Source organism: Mastomys coucha, unplaced genomic scaffold, assembly GCF_008632895.1.
Source record: "Mastomys coucha isolate ucsf_1 unplaced genomic scaffold, UCSF_Mcou_1 pScaffold12, whole genome shotgun sequence".
In the NCBI taxonomy this organism is placed as follows: Eukaryota; Metazoa; Chordata; class Mammalia; order Rodentia; family Muridae; genus Mastomys; species Mastomys coucha.
Genome location: NW_022196894.1, coordinates 73,280,006 through 73,293,267, shown reverse-complemented (window position 1 = coordinate 73,293,267; position 13,262 = coordinate 73,280,006).

The following is a 13,262-nucleotide window of genomic DNA, read 5'->3' as shown; positions in this document are numbered from 1 at the left end:
CTCTCTCTCTCTCTCTCTGTCACTATCTCTGTCTGTCTCTCCCTCCTCTTTCTGTGTTTCTGTGTTTCTTTCTGTGCATCTTTCTGTCTCTCCCTTTCTATCTGTTTCTGTCTTTCTTTCTTTGTCTGTCTCTGTTTGTCTCTGTCTCTGTCTCAGCCTCTCTCTCTCTCTCTCTCTCTCTCTCTCTCTCTCTCTCTCTCTGTGTGTGTGTGTGTGCGCGCGCACATAAGCATGTGTGCATGCAATAGTAGGCACAGTAATTGTAGGATACTATAATATTGAAGTATAGTGGTTACATCTGTAGGAGATCTCTGTTTCCAGTCCCCAGTGTAAAGTGTTTGATTCAGGGAATTAGACACATACTCCCTGCCAAGCTCTGCAAGAACTAAAGACAGTCGAAATTCTATAAAGTGTTTCTCAACTGGCACTTCAGAGTGTATTCACTCTCTTGACCACCAGAGAGCCTACTCACAACAATCTTGGAAACAACATGTGTCATATCACTCAAGAGTGGATTCTAACACATGGCCCAGGAAATGGTCTCACCAGGCCTCCTTTACTCAGCAAACAGACCTGAGGGGATGAGGGTGGCCATCAAGCTCAGGGATAGCCAGGGGCCCCGGGGGAGGCCTTGTCGGACAGGCTCCATGGCAAAGCCTATGCTTGGACTTTGTCTTATAACCATTAGAGAAATGACTGAACTTGGGGGGTGCAATATTAAGTGAGTTTTACAAAGACTATTCCATCATTTTTATTGTCAGGAAAATAGGAGAAAAATATAAGGAATGAAAGAGAGAAACATTTAACTCTGGTAGTTACATGGCATTTAGATCAAGGCAAGTCAGAAGAGAAAGCGAAGGAGCCAGGTGCTTCCAGGCTTTCTCTAACCCAGAACAGTTAAGTTTAGGCCAGTGTTGTGCTTGAGTTTAGGGGGGTGGGGAGATGGAGTTTGGGTTCTTTGAATATAGCCAGTGTCAAGCCTTGGGAAGAGAGATGGCACATCCTAGATAGTTTTCATTTTCATTTTTAAAATCATTCTTTGACTATAAACAAAGTTCTGTCTTTGCACAGGTCACCAGTAGATTCCAGGAGAGATTGTCGGTTATTAGCTAAGCTAAATATGGTCCTCGCTCAAGACTTTACATAGCTGGAGATGGTCCTTCCCGACCTAGATGGGACGTTATTACTCAATTCTGTTTGCAAGAGTGAAAATACAGCAACTCCAGACCTGGACCCCAGATCTTTTAACATCAGTCTCCAATTGTGTACAATTATACAGTCCATGTCAATATATATATATATATCTATCTCTTAGCCTGTGATGTCTGTGGGCAGTAATATAGTAGAATGTCTTTCTAAAAACATTCATAGTGTTGTGTGTTTTTACATATGGTGTGTTAGTGCTCGTGTGTGTGTGTGTGTGTGTGTGTGTGTGTGTGTGTGTGTGTGTGTGAAAGTGTAGGCAAAGATGCATCACAGTGTGTAAAGGTCAGAGAACATTTTTCTGGAATCTTTTCTCTCTTTTTTGCATGGGTTCTGGGAATCAAACTGAGGTTGTCAGGTTAATCTATCTCAATGGCCCAAGAATGTTTTTTGAGTATTTGAAAACATAGATAAAGGATCCAGGAGAGTATAGTAGGTAGGGGGAGAAAAAGTTTCAGACTTTTAAAGATTAAAAAGTAAGTGCCCTCTAATTTGATGTTTGAAGAGGGGAATAGACGACTCCATGAGGCAGCTGGAATGTATGGGGCTAACAGTCACATGCTTACAAGAAATCAGAAGTTTTCTGAGATCCGCTCAGGCTTTATAACAAGGAGCACTTAAGAACTTCTAAAGGCTCATAAAAGAATTACCTTAATATCTTGTGCACCTTCAGGCTACACTGGACCTTCTTTAATCTTTATTCCCTCAACTGCATGCACCATCTTTTACTGCCATATCAAGGACCAAACTCCGCACATAAAAGCCTTCAGGGACATTGTCCCAGTTCAGGTTTCCATTGCTGTGAAGAGACACTATGACCAAGGCAACTCTTATAAAGGACAATTTTTAATTGGGGCTGGCTTACAGGTTCCGAAAATCAGTTTATTATCATCATGGTTGGAAGCATGGCAGCATCCAAGAGGCATGGTGCTGGAGGAGCTGAGAGTTTTACATCTTGTTCTGAGGGGAACCAGAAGACTGTCTTCCAGGCAGCTAGGTGGGTCTCAAAACCCACCCCACAGTGACACACTTCCTCCAACAAGGCCATACTTCCTAATTGTATCACTCACTGGGCCAAGCATATTCAAACCACTGCAGACATCTGAATCTTTTCACATATAAACCGTTGTGGGACACTCAAATGATAGCAGAAGGTCAGAGAAGGATCTTGGGAAGTTGAACAGCAAGAAAACAGATAGAGAAAGAAGCAGTAGAAAGAAGCACAGTCCAGAGAATGAACTGTATTTGGTTTTAGAATTTATTAGAATTCAGGAGAAAGCTAAGGACAATTAACATTTCAGTGGAATTGGAAAACAAAAGCATATTGCTGCATTTGCTTTTTGTTTCTCCTGTCAACTTGATACACATGAGAATCATCAGGGAGGAGGGAATCTCGACTGAAAAACACTTTCATCAGATTGCTCTGTAGGCAAACCTGTGTGTGATGGGGTACTTTGTTAATTAATTATGGAGGAGGGAGGACTCAACCCACTGTGAGTGTTCCCATCCCTTGGCATTTGGGACTGGGCTATGGTAAAAAGTAAGTCAAGGAAACCAAGAAAGAGCAATCCAACAAGCAGTCCTCCTTCGCGATCTCGGCTTCAGTTCTCCCTCCATGTTTCTACCTTGACTTCTTGTTGTGGCCGAACTGGAGCATGTAAGATATCACACACCTTTTCTTTTCTAAGTTGCTTTGGCTGCAATATTAAGTACAGAAACAGAAAGTAAAATAGAACACAATTGCATTGAGTGAGAGAAATGCTAAGAAAGAAACAAAATCAGTCAGTATTGGAAGAGCAGACGTCAGGTTTGGAGATGTATGCCTCATTCAGAGATGGAAAATGAACAGATGACTGTTCGGTATAAAGTTGCCTTGAAGAGGTTTGTAGGTGTATAGAGATGAGGAATTGGTAGAGGACATATTACATACATTTTAATAGCTAGTGAACTCAAACATAAGCCTTGAGCAAATACAAGAGAATGGATAGTCTGAGAGAAAACGGATTCTTCTGATGGTCTTATTTTATAGAGAATATGGCTAGTTATAAAATGACCTCAGAAAGCATCCAGTAAACATTTAGTGAAGGAATGAGTGGGCATGGGAAGAAAGAGAAGATGGATATGGAGTCAGGGGTACAGATGGAATGCTGCGTTGGGGAGAGAGGTAGGCCATCATTTGGAACAAGCTAGAAGGAAGGATCTGGAGTTTAGCAGATAATCTAGGAGTTGGGTTTTGTGACTGATGGCTGCTGTTTCCTCTGTGAGGTAGGAAGCTTCACCATCTGCTGCAAATGTGTGGGTGGGTCTGTCTATGTGATTTAATAGTACAGATTTGTAGCTGATACTGGGATGGTTATGATTATTTTTTAGAAACAAAAATGTTATGCAATAGTAGTAAATCACCCATTGTGCTAATGCATCAAGACATACCTACAGACATCAAGCAGATAGCTGCATTGACTCTTCATAATGCTGGGGGGATAAACCTAAGCTCCGAGTCTAAATTTGTTTTAATTTTATCTAGAGCAAAGTTAGTAATTTTTAAATAAACCTATTTATTTTGGTAAATCCATTTTGCACACTATTGGACATTGGGATTGTCTTTCCCTATGGCTTTATTTTCTTCATGGCTTATTTTAGTAGATATAACATTGCATACTAAGAACTTCATCCTTTTGGTGAAATTATGAAGAAAGACAATTGTGTTTAAATTTTGGATGCAGGCAGCAAATCTTAGATGAGGCCTTTTTTGAAGAAAATATAAAGGAAAACATCTTATGAAGTCTTATAGGTCATGAGTAGCTCTGAATAGATAGAAATAAAAAAAGGGTTGAACATCATAAAGAGTTCTATAGAAATAAAAGTGATGTCTCTCTCACACTTTAATGCACTATGAGACATCTGCTTTTACTTAATTATCCCATTCCAGCCTGAATCCAGACAGCCTTGGGCATTCCTTCATTTCTTCACATGCAGAATTTTTATTGACCCCTTGCAATTTCGGAAGCTCAATGATGTCATAGTGACATGATTCCTCTGTCTTCATGAAGATGATTCAGTGAGTACAAATTCCTTCCCAGCATTCCCCTTGAATCTCAGGTTCTGACCTCGGAGCTTTCATTGAACAGTCCACAGCAATACACAGCTCACTCAAGCTTCTGCTCATGTTTGAGTCTGTGTGGTCTGGTGAGGAGAGAGCAGGGATGTGAACAGTCGTAGTTTTCTGTGGCTGGAGGCCTCTACTAACTCTGTTGGAGAAGAAAGGAATTCTCTTGTGTAGGAGACGGTAAAAGAAGCAGTCAATACAACTCACAGTTGTTGACCCAGTAGCTCCACTCGAGACTTTAAAGAATCATGTTTAATCCTTTAGTTATAAATACCTGCCTTCGGTGCATAGCGGAGGCTTCTGTCCTCCGGGCTAGGGCAACCCAGAGACAGTGCTGTGAATGCCAGCATCTGTGAGAGTGCCTTTGACTACCACTGCCTTAGCCTCTGCTTTCCAACGGCTCTCTCTCTCTGAGGATTGATGCTGTCACTAAGGGTGATAAAACATGAATCTTTCCTTTAGAAACAAACTCCCTTCTCTGAATATGTAGTGGCAGTAGAATTTGTTGCTTCACATGGGAAACGAGGTGTTTTATGTACAATTTCATATTCTATTAAAAAAAGACATTGAGATCAGACAAACCTTATTTATTTGTTTGTTCACTTATTTTGCTTAGACTGTCATAGTCATTATTTCTTTTTTCAAGCAGCCATATTAATAAAGATGAATTTATTTTGCCAGGATTACTTTTACTTTGCTTGAGCAATGTATATAATAAAACATATATTTAAAATATGTTTTTTCCCCACTTTTTTGTTGATCTAGCTAAAGTTTGTTAGTTTGACTGATATGTTTTTCAAAAGCAAAATCAAATCACAAGTTAGCTGATTCCCTCCCCTGGGTTTCTCTTCTCTACTTTGATATTTCACTTCTCATCTACTTAGCCCTTTCCTCTGTGAACTTTGAACTCAGGGGTTTGGCCTTCTTTTGTGAGTTTCTTGGGGAGTGAATTGGGTTGCTGGACATCTTTTTCCTCTTTGAGTAACAATAATAATGCCTCACTAAAACCTCCTTTGCAATCCTTCATTTGCCCCCTTTCCAAGATTTTGTATAGTAAAAAAATTATATATAAATAATATATGAATATATAATATAAATATATATTTGTACATTTATTTTCAGTTGTCTCAGCATATTTTTCTTCCTTGTTAATTTTAAGAAGTGTAATTACATTTTATAATAGTAATTACATATTGCAATAGTATATTATATATCACATATAATTTCATTTATTTATATATTATATATCACATAAATATACTTATATATCAAATAAATTTATATTATATAATTATGTAATATATTATATATAATAATATATAATTACAATAAATAATTATATTTATTTCCCCTTTCTCCAACAGTGTTCATGTTCTACTTCTCTACTTCCTCTCAAATTCATGAACTATTATTATTATTATTATTATTGATACATACATAAAATGAAGTATATAGGTCCACAATGTTGTGCCTCTTCAGTGTTATTTGCATATATCTACTTGTAGAGATGTCTTGTAGATGAAGAAACTGAGGCTTGGGACCCGACTATCAGTTGCTCTTTGGTGTTTGACCAGCTGTGGCTTTCTGTAATGGTCTCCATATTCGGCAAAGAGAAATGTCTTTGAAGAGGGATGAGAGCGCCCTTCATCTTTGGGTATAAGGAGAAGTGTCTAGAATGCAGTTACAAAGAACTGACTTTGTAACGTGACGGGAGTCGGTTCTCCTCTCAGATCATTGACATCACTAGCCCCTCAGAGTTCACTAGGTTTCTAATACCAGGTGCGACTTCCCTCCTATTGAGCAGGCCTTAGCCCAGTTAGACAGCTGTTGGGTATTGCCAAGATATGTGTGCCATACGTACTGTTAGAGATGTCTTGTTAGCATGTTATCATTGTTGGGATTCAAGGCATCACAGCTGGTTAGGATTATTTATTGATTTCTTCCCTTCATTGGCACCTTGCATAGCACTTTCTGGTACTGTGAAAGCCAGTGTTCAGAGACGGTTGTCTTAAGATGATTTTTTAAAAATATTTTTATTTTGATTTATGTTTTCATTTATTGTCCAATAGTTTTCATACCATTGAACATCTTTTCATATATAGTCAATATATTGTTCAATAGCATGTTCTTTAATATCCCCATATCTATGAATTTCCAGTTTTATTTCTGTAATTAGTTTCTAATACTATTCTATTTTGGTTGGAAATATGCTGGGTATAATCCCATTATGTGAAATTTACTAAAACTTGTTTCATACTGTCATCCATCACAGAGGTTCTTCCACATGGACCTATAGGGGGGAAGTGCTGTGCGTGTCCTGTGGTATTGACTGGGGTCGACTGCTCATACCTGCTGTACCCAGGCGCTCGGTACTGTTCACCTTCCGTGTTTTCTCAGTGCCTTTCTTTCAGCCATTCTTTCCATGAGTGAGAGCAGACAAACACACTTCAAGTGTGATTGCTGCTGCGACTTCTGGCAATCTTTATTTTGTATATCTGGATGAGCCTCATCTTAGATACACATGTATTTTCAATTCATGACAAATCCTTGATAGATTAACTCTTTATCATTATATAATGTCCTCTTGATAGTTTATCACTCAGGCCCTGTCTTGTTGGACGTGAGGGAGGTTACATTTGTTATCTTTGAAAAACATCTTCACACTACTCTAACCTGTGTGTGTGTGTGTTCAACTCTAAAGTGATTTCTTCAAGGCATCATACAGTCAGGTCTTTTTTTTTGTTTGTTTTATACTCAGCCTCTTTATGAACTCTGATTGGGGGATTGATTTTATTTATATGTCGTTATTGTTAGTGAGTGACTTGTATTACCATTTGTCTCCAGATTTTTTTTGACAGTCCCTTTCTTTCTGTGTCCTTTAGGCTTTGTTGATTTTCATAATGGCAGACTTTGATTCTTTTCTCACTGTCTTCTCATTGACTTTTCACATTGTCATAAGTATTTCCTTTATGGCTACTATAAGATTTATATAAAATATTATATAACTATAATAATTTATTATTTTTACTGACAACAACTTTATTGCCTGTTAAGAACTTTCACTCCTGTACTTCTGCTAATGTGGGAATTGCTAATTTATATTTCTAAAATTTTATTTCATGTTCATAGGATTTTTATTCATGCTTTGTTTTTTAACTTTTGGACCTGGATTGAAAGTGATTTATACACCATTAATGCAACGTGTATTGCTTTGAAATTCTTTCTACCTCATTTGTTAGACATTATTTGGTTTCTCAAAGGTAGATGTCTGCTTTTCCCCTTCAGATTTAGCAAGTTTGGGCCATTCTTTTCTTAAGAGAGATTTTGCTCATTTTTATCTATTCCTGTCTGAAACAACCCTGAGTGTCTCCTGACTCCCTTGAGTGTTCTCACTCCTTATTTTCTGTTCTTTTGAATGAAAAGACTGAATGACCTATTTTTAAGTTTGGCAATTTTCTCTTCTCCTTAAGTTTCCCCACAGAACATCCTTTTTTACTGCTTATTTATTATATGCTTTATTCATTTATTTTTATTAGATATTTTCTTTATTTACATTTCAAATGTTCTACCCTTTCCTAGTTTCCCCTCCGAAATACCCCCTATTCTTTCTCCCCTCCCCCTGCTCACCAACCCATCCTCTCCCGCTTCATGGCTTTCCCCTACACTGGGACATAGAGCCTTCACAGGACCAAGGGCCTGTCCTCCAACTAATGACCAACTAGGCCATCCTCTGGTACATATGCAGCTGGAGCCATGAGTCCCACCATGTGTACTCTTTGGTTGGTGGTTTAGTCCCTGGGAGCTCTGAGGGTACTAGTTAGTTCGTAGTGTTGTTCCTCCAATGGGGTTGCAAATCCCTTCAGATCTTTAGGTCCTTCACTGGGGACCCTGTGCTTAGTCCAATGGATGGCTATGAGCATCCACTTCTGTATTAGTCAGGCATTGGCACAGCCTCTCAGGAGATAGCTTTATTAGGCTCCTGTCAATGAGCACTTGTTGGCATCCATAATAGTGTCTGGGTTTGGTGATTGTATATGGGATAGATCCCCAGGTGGGGCAGTCTCTGGATTGTCCTTCCTTCAGTTTCTGCTCCACACTTTGTCTCTGTAACTCCTTCCATGGGTATTTTGTTCTCCCTTCTAAGAAGGAACAAAGTATCCACACTTTGGTCTTTCTTCTTCTTGAGTTTTTTTTTTTTTTTTTTTTTTTTTTTTTTTTTTTTTTTTTTTTTTTTTTTTTTTTTTGTAGTTTGTGGATTGTATCTTGGGTATTCCAAGTTTCTAGGCTAATATTCACTTAGCAATGAGTGCATATCATGTGTGTTCTTTAGTAATTGGGTTACCTCATTCAGGATGATATCCTCCAGATCTATCCATTTTCCTATGAATTTCATAAATTCATTTTTTTAATAGCTGAGTAGTACTCCATTGTATAATTGTACCACAATTTCTGTATCCATTCCTCTGTTGAGGGACATCTGAGTTCTTTCTAGATTCTAGCTATTATAAATAAGGCTGCTATGAACAGAGTGGAGCATGTGTTCTTATTACATGTTGGAGCATCTTCTGGGTATATGCCCAGGAGTGGTATTGCTGGCTCCTCAGGTAGCACTATGTCCAATTTTCTGAGGAACTGCCAAACTAATTTCCAGAGTGGTTGTACTAGCTTGCAATTCCCCCAACAATGGAGGAGTGTTCCTCTTTCTCCACATCCTCACCAGCATCTGCTGTCACCTGAGTTTTTGACATTAGCCATTCTTATTGGTGTGAAGTGGAATCTCAGGGTTTTGATTTTCATTTCCCTGATGACTAAGGATGTTGAAAATTTCTTTAGGTGCTTCTCAGCCATTCGGTATTCTTCAGTTGAGAATTATTTGTTTAGTTTTGTACCCCATATTTGAATAGAGTTATTTGATTCTTTGGAGTCTAACTTCTTGAATTCTTTGTATATATTGGATATTAGCCCTTTATTGGATGTAGGATTGGTAAAGATCTTTTCCCAATCCCCACAGAACATCTTTATTGAATTTTGAGTTTGAGATTTTTATTCTTTGACCCTCAATTTTCTGTCTTCGTGAATACTCTATCTTTTTATGCAAATATATTTTGTGCTTATTGAACGTGCTTATGATAGTTGGAATTCTTTTAAAAAGTAAACTATCTACCATTTTGGGAGGTGGCTTCTGGAGGCCACTGGCTTGATTTTCTTGTCCATGAATTTTGTGTGGGGGTCATAAGTTTGGGTTTGGATCTTCTAAACTTCCAAATCTATGAAATGGCTTATCACAGAAAAGATTTCCAGTGGTTCTCCCATATAGAGACTTTGCGGGCTACTTGAAACTTTTTGGTAAATGTAATTCTTCATATGTATGCTGATTCTCAGTTATAGAGACTTACTAGTTTCTTTCTGAAGAATAAACAGTTCCCTGATTCTATCCCATTAAGCTCCTCAGAATTTCCTCCTTTCCAGAGTCACCACACATCTAGAGAAGCCAGGTCCCCACAGCACTCTGAATCTACATACATTCATCCTTTGGCAACCTTTAAAAACTGGAGTAGGATACTTGATCTATTCCTCCCTTCGCTTGAAAGAGACGCTTCAACTCATTAACACTGAGTTGTGATGGCTGCATCAACGTGTTCATTGTTCCCCTAGAACAGACAAACAGTGTCATTTTGTCCAGTGGTCCAAGCAAGAAAGACAGAAAATGTTACTTTAAGCTGTAGGCTAATGAATTTGGATACCCGATCTCAGAGTGTGGGGACATTTAGAGGTGCTAGCTTTCTTCTGGTCTTTGGTCTGCTTCTTAGCAGATGTGAGCAGCAGCCTGATACTCTTGCTGCCACAGTATCAAGCTGTTGCTACCCCCCATCCCTTACTCATCATCACAAAGGGACCCTCAAGGGACCCAAATAAATCCCTTCTCCTTAAAATTACCTCTTGTCTATGCATTTGGTAGCAGTGACAAGAAAAGCATAGCAATTTGGTACTGAAGTGTGAGGCCGTTGCTTTGTTACCTAACCACGTACATGGTTCATAAACCTTTGGAATTGGCTCCTGGGAGAGATATGGAAGTCTGGATAAGACCTAACCTACACTGCTGTGAGCCGAACTTAGGAGGCTGTTCTAGGTGGCTGAAGGCCATTAATATTATATCTGGGAGAAGATTTGGCAGCATTCTGACCATTTCCAGAAATTTGATTAAGCTGTCTGGCAGAGACCATTTCAAGAGAACACATTCTTCACCCTGGAGAGACTTCTTCCTCTTTGTCAGATTTATGCTGTGAGAGTGGAGTGGAAAGATCTGAAAATATGCAGTCCGGTGAGTATTAGAACGCAGATTTGGTTGCCTCAGAGAAAGCTAACAAGGAGGACGTGAACAGCGGAGTTGATTGGCAAAGAGATTAGAGACACAAGCGAAATTTTACACCCTGCACCTGGACTATTAGAAAAAGGTCTTAAGGGCAAGACACTACTTACTGAGAACTTCATGGTGTAACAACAGAAATGCTTTAAAACTTTTAAAAGCAGACCGAATACCTAGACATAAAATCTCTAGAGAATTTGGCTCCCGCTGTGTGGTCTTAGGACATGTTTCCCCAGGTTTATCCAGGTAGAATCCAGAGTATGCTGAAGCTGTAAAGGGGGTTAGAGCACACCTTGAGCCGACAGCAGAACTTGTCATCAGCCACATTCTGAGGATTTTGCAGATGTGCAAGCTATAAGAACCCAGTGGGGCATGAAGATTTGCACTATGGCTTAAAATACCCATTTAGACCAGATGTTGTGCATCAGGTTCTAGTTCTTACCATGGAGCTACTAACTGAGAAGAACAGAAATGACACTGTGAGGTGAAGCCTAGGATGTAATAGTGATCTCAGGATACTTGAACCACCCAAATGTAAGATGTTCACCAAAGAAAACTGCTGAATGTAACCAGGCTAAGAGGGAGATCATGCTACAGGCAAAAAGTCTGAGGGTGAGACGCCAGGGGCATTGTGTTCAGTGAGACCACTAGGAGCCTCGGAGGCCATAGCTGGAAGGTCAAGTTTAGCATTTGCCTTGGTAGGTTATTGTTTTTGTTTTGGTCCAACAGTTTCTTGCTCTACCTCCTCTTATCCTTTGTCATATTGGAGTTGTTTAATTCAGCTTTTGATTGTACAAGGCTAATATGTACCCAGAGTCTCAGAATTTGAGTTCAGTATTTGCTTCCTGACTACGTTGAATCCAGTATAGCCAGATGTCTCATGATCTCATGGTCATGCCTTCTTCACCGTGAAGCAGAACGGATCCTTCTTCCCTTTAATGTCGTCATGCCAACACATTGACCACAGCAATTGTAATTAACACAGCAATGCAGGCAGCTCTCTGAAGACCCAGAACTCCAAACATGCTCCATCTCTCTGTCCATGTGAAGGAAGCATGCTCCAGCTGGGCACCATCCCCTGACAGCCACATGGTAGTAGACAGGGCAAGAATTCTGCCACTTCCTTTTCTTCTATGTGAACCCCCTAAGCGTATGATCTATGCTGGTTTTATTGCTGTGCTAATCAAAGCAGATAAAATCCCGGTTCCTAGGTGCTCACCTGAAAAGCAGGAATGTTGGAGGCATACTTTACTTTGTATTTTCTCCCAGATGGAGGAAATAGAAGCCAAAGCATTCCTTCCAAATGCTGAGCTGGAGAAGATCTGATGCAGTGACAGGGAAATCAGGCTTGCTGGTTCCAGTATGACTGTTGCTAGCTTTCCTTCAGCTCTGGACAGCTTAGATGAAACCGACACTTTCCATAAGGCTGATATAAGGTGATATCAGGATATCACCATGAAGTCAGTGTTTTGCATGACAACAAGGGACTGGGCTTTCTATGTGTTGATCTTGCTTCAGTACTACATGTATTACATGTCATTTTGAAAGTTTTTTTTGTGACTAGTTATTATTGAGATTATTCATGTCATCAAGAAACTAAGGCTGTCACAAACATGGGTGTGGGTCACTATCAGCATTGGCATTTAGGAACTAACTCCTTTTGAACAAAACACTTTCATTTTGCTTTCTGGTGTCTGGGTAGATAGTCTCATTTGATATGAGTTGAGTTCTTCACATTAGATTGCCTGACACTAACATCACTCAAGCGTGCAATCAGGCTGCATCTTTTGAACGAGTTTTATCCCAGACACCTTTAGTATCTGCTCTAAAACATCTCTCCACTCCAGAAGAAGGCAGTGTTGGTGAAGACCTACTAGGAAAATGGCACATAGTTCATTAGAAATGCTAGAGATAAAAATTTCAGAGCCATGTGTCTAACCTTCCCCCAAAGTTATGCTATCAGATTTTTGACATTTATGTTAGTCAACTTTCAATTACTGTAATGAATCCATGAGCTGATCAACTTTCAAAGAACAAAGGTTTAGTTTGCTTTATAGTTACAGATTTTATATGATCACTCGGCCTTACTGTTTTGGTACATAGCAGCGTTAATACATGGGAGATGAAAATTACTCACATGGTGGACAGGAAGAGAAAGAAGAAAACAGGAGACGCTCGGGAGACAGCATTCGCTTCAAGGCTATATCTCTAATGACCACCTCTCAAAACTCTGAGCAGCTCCTGGTAGCACCACTCAGGAGACCTCCCCAGAAGAACTCTCTCTACTATACAGAGAAATCAGTGATTCAGTCTTTAAAGAATGGAGTTTCTGTTGTTTGAGGGTTTGGTACATTATATACAATGTGGTTTTGCTCAACTCCACTCTCCCTTTAGTCCCTTGCCTCATCTAACCCACAGCTGCGGAGCTGTCAATGGTGAGCTTCTGGGCGGGGGGCAGTCAGTTCTGTTTACAGCATCATTTAATGAAAGAAATGATTGGTAATATCCAAATAGTCATGAAAGTGTTTAGATGTTTGGTGTTTGTTTTTCTCTCTTCCCTTCCCTTCCTCTTCTTTGCCACTACCT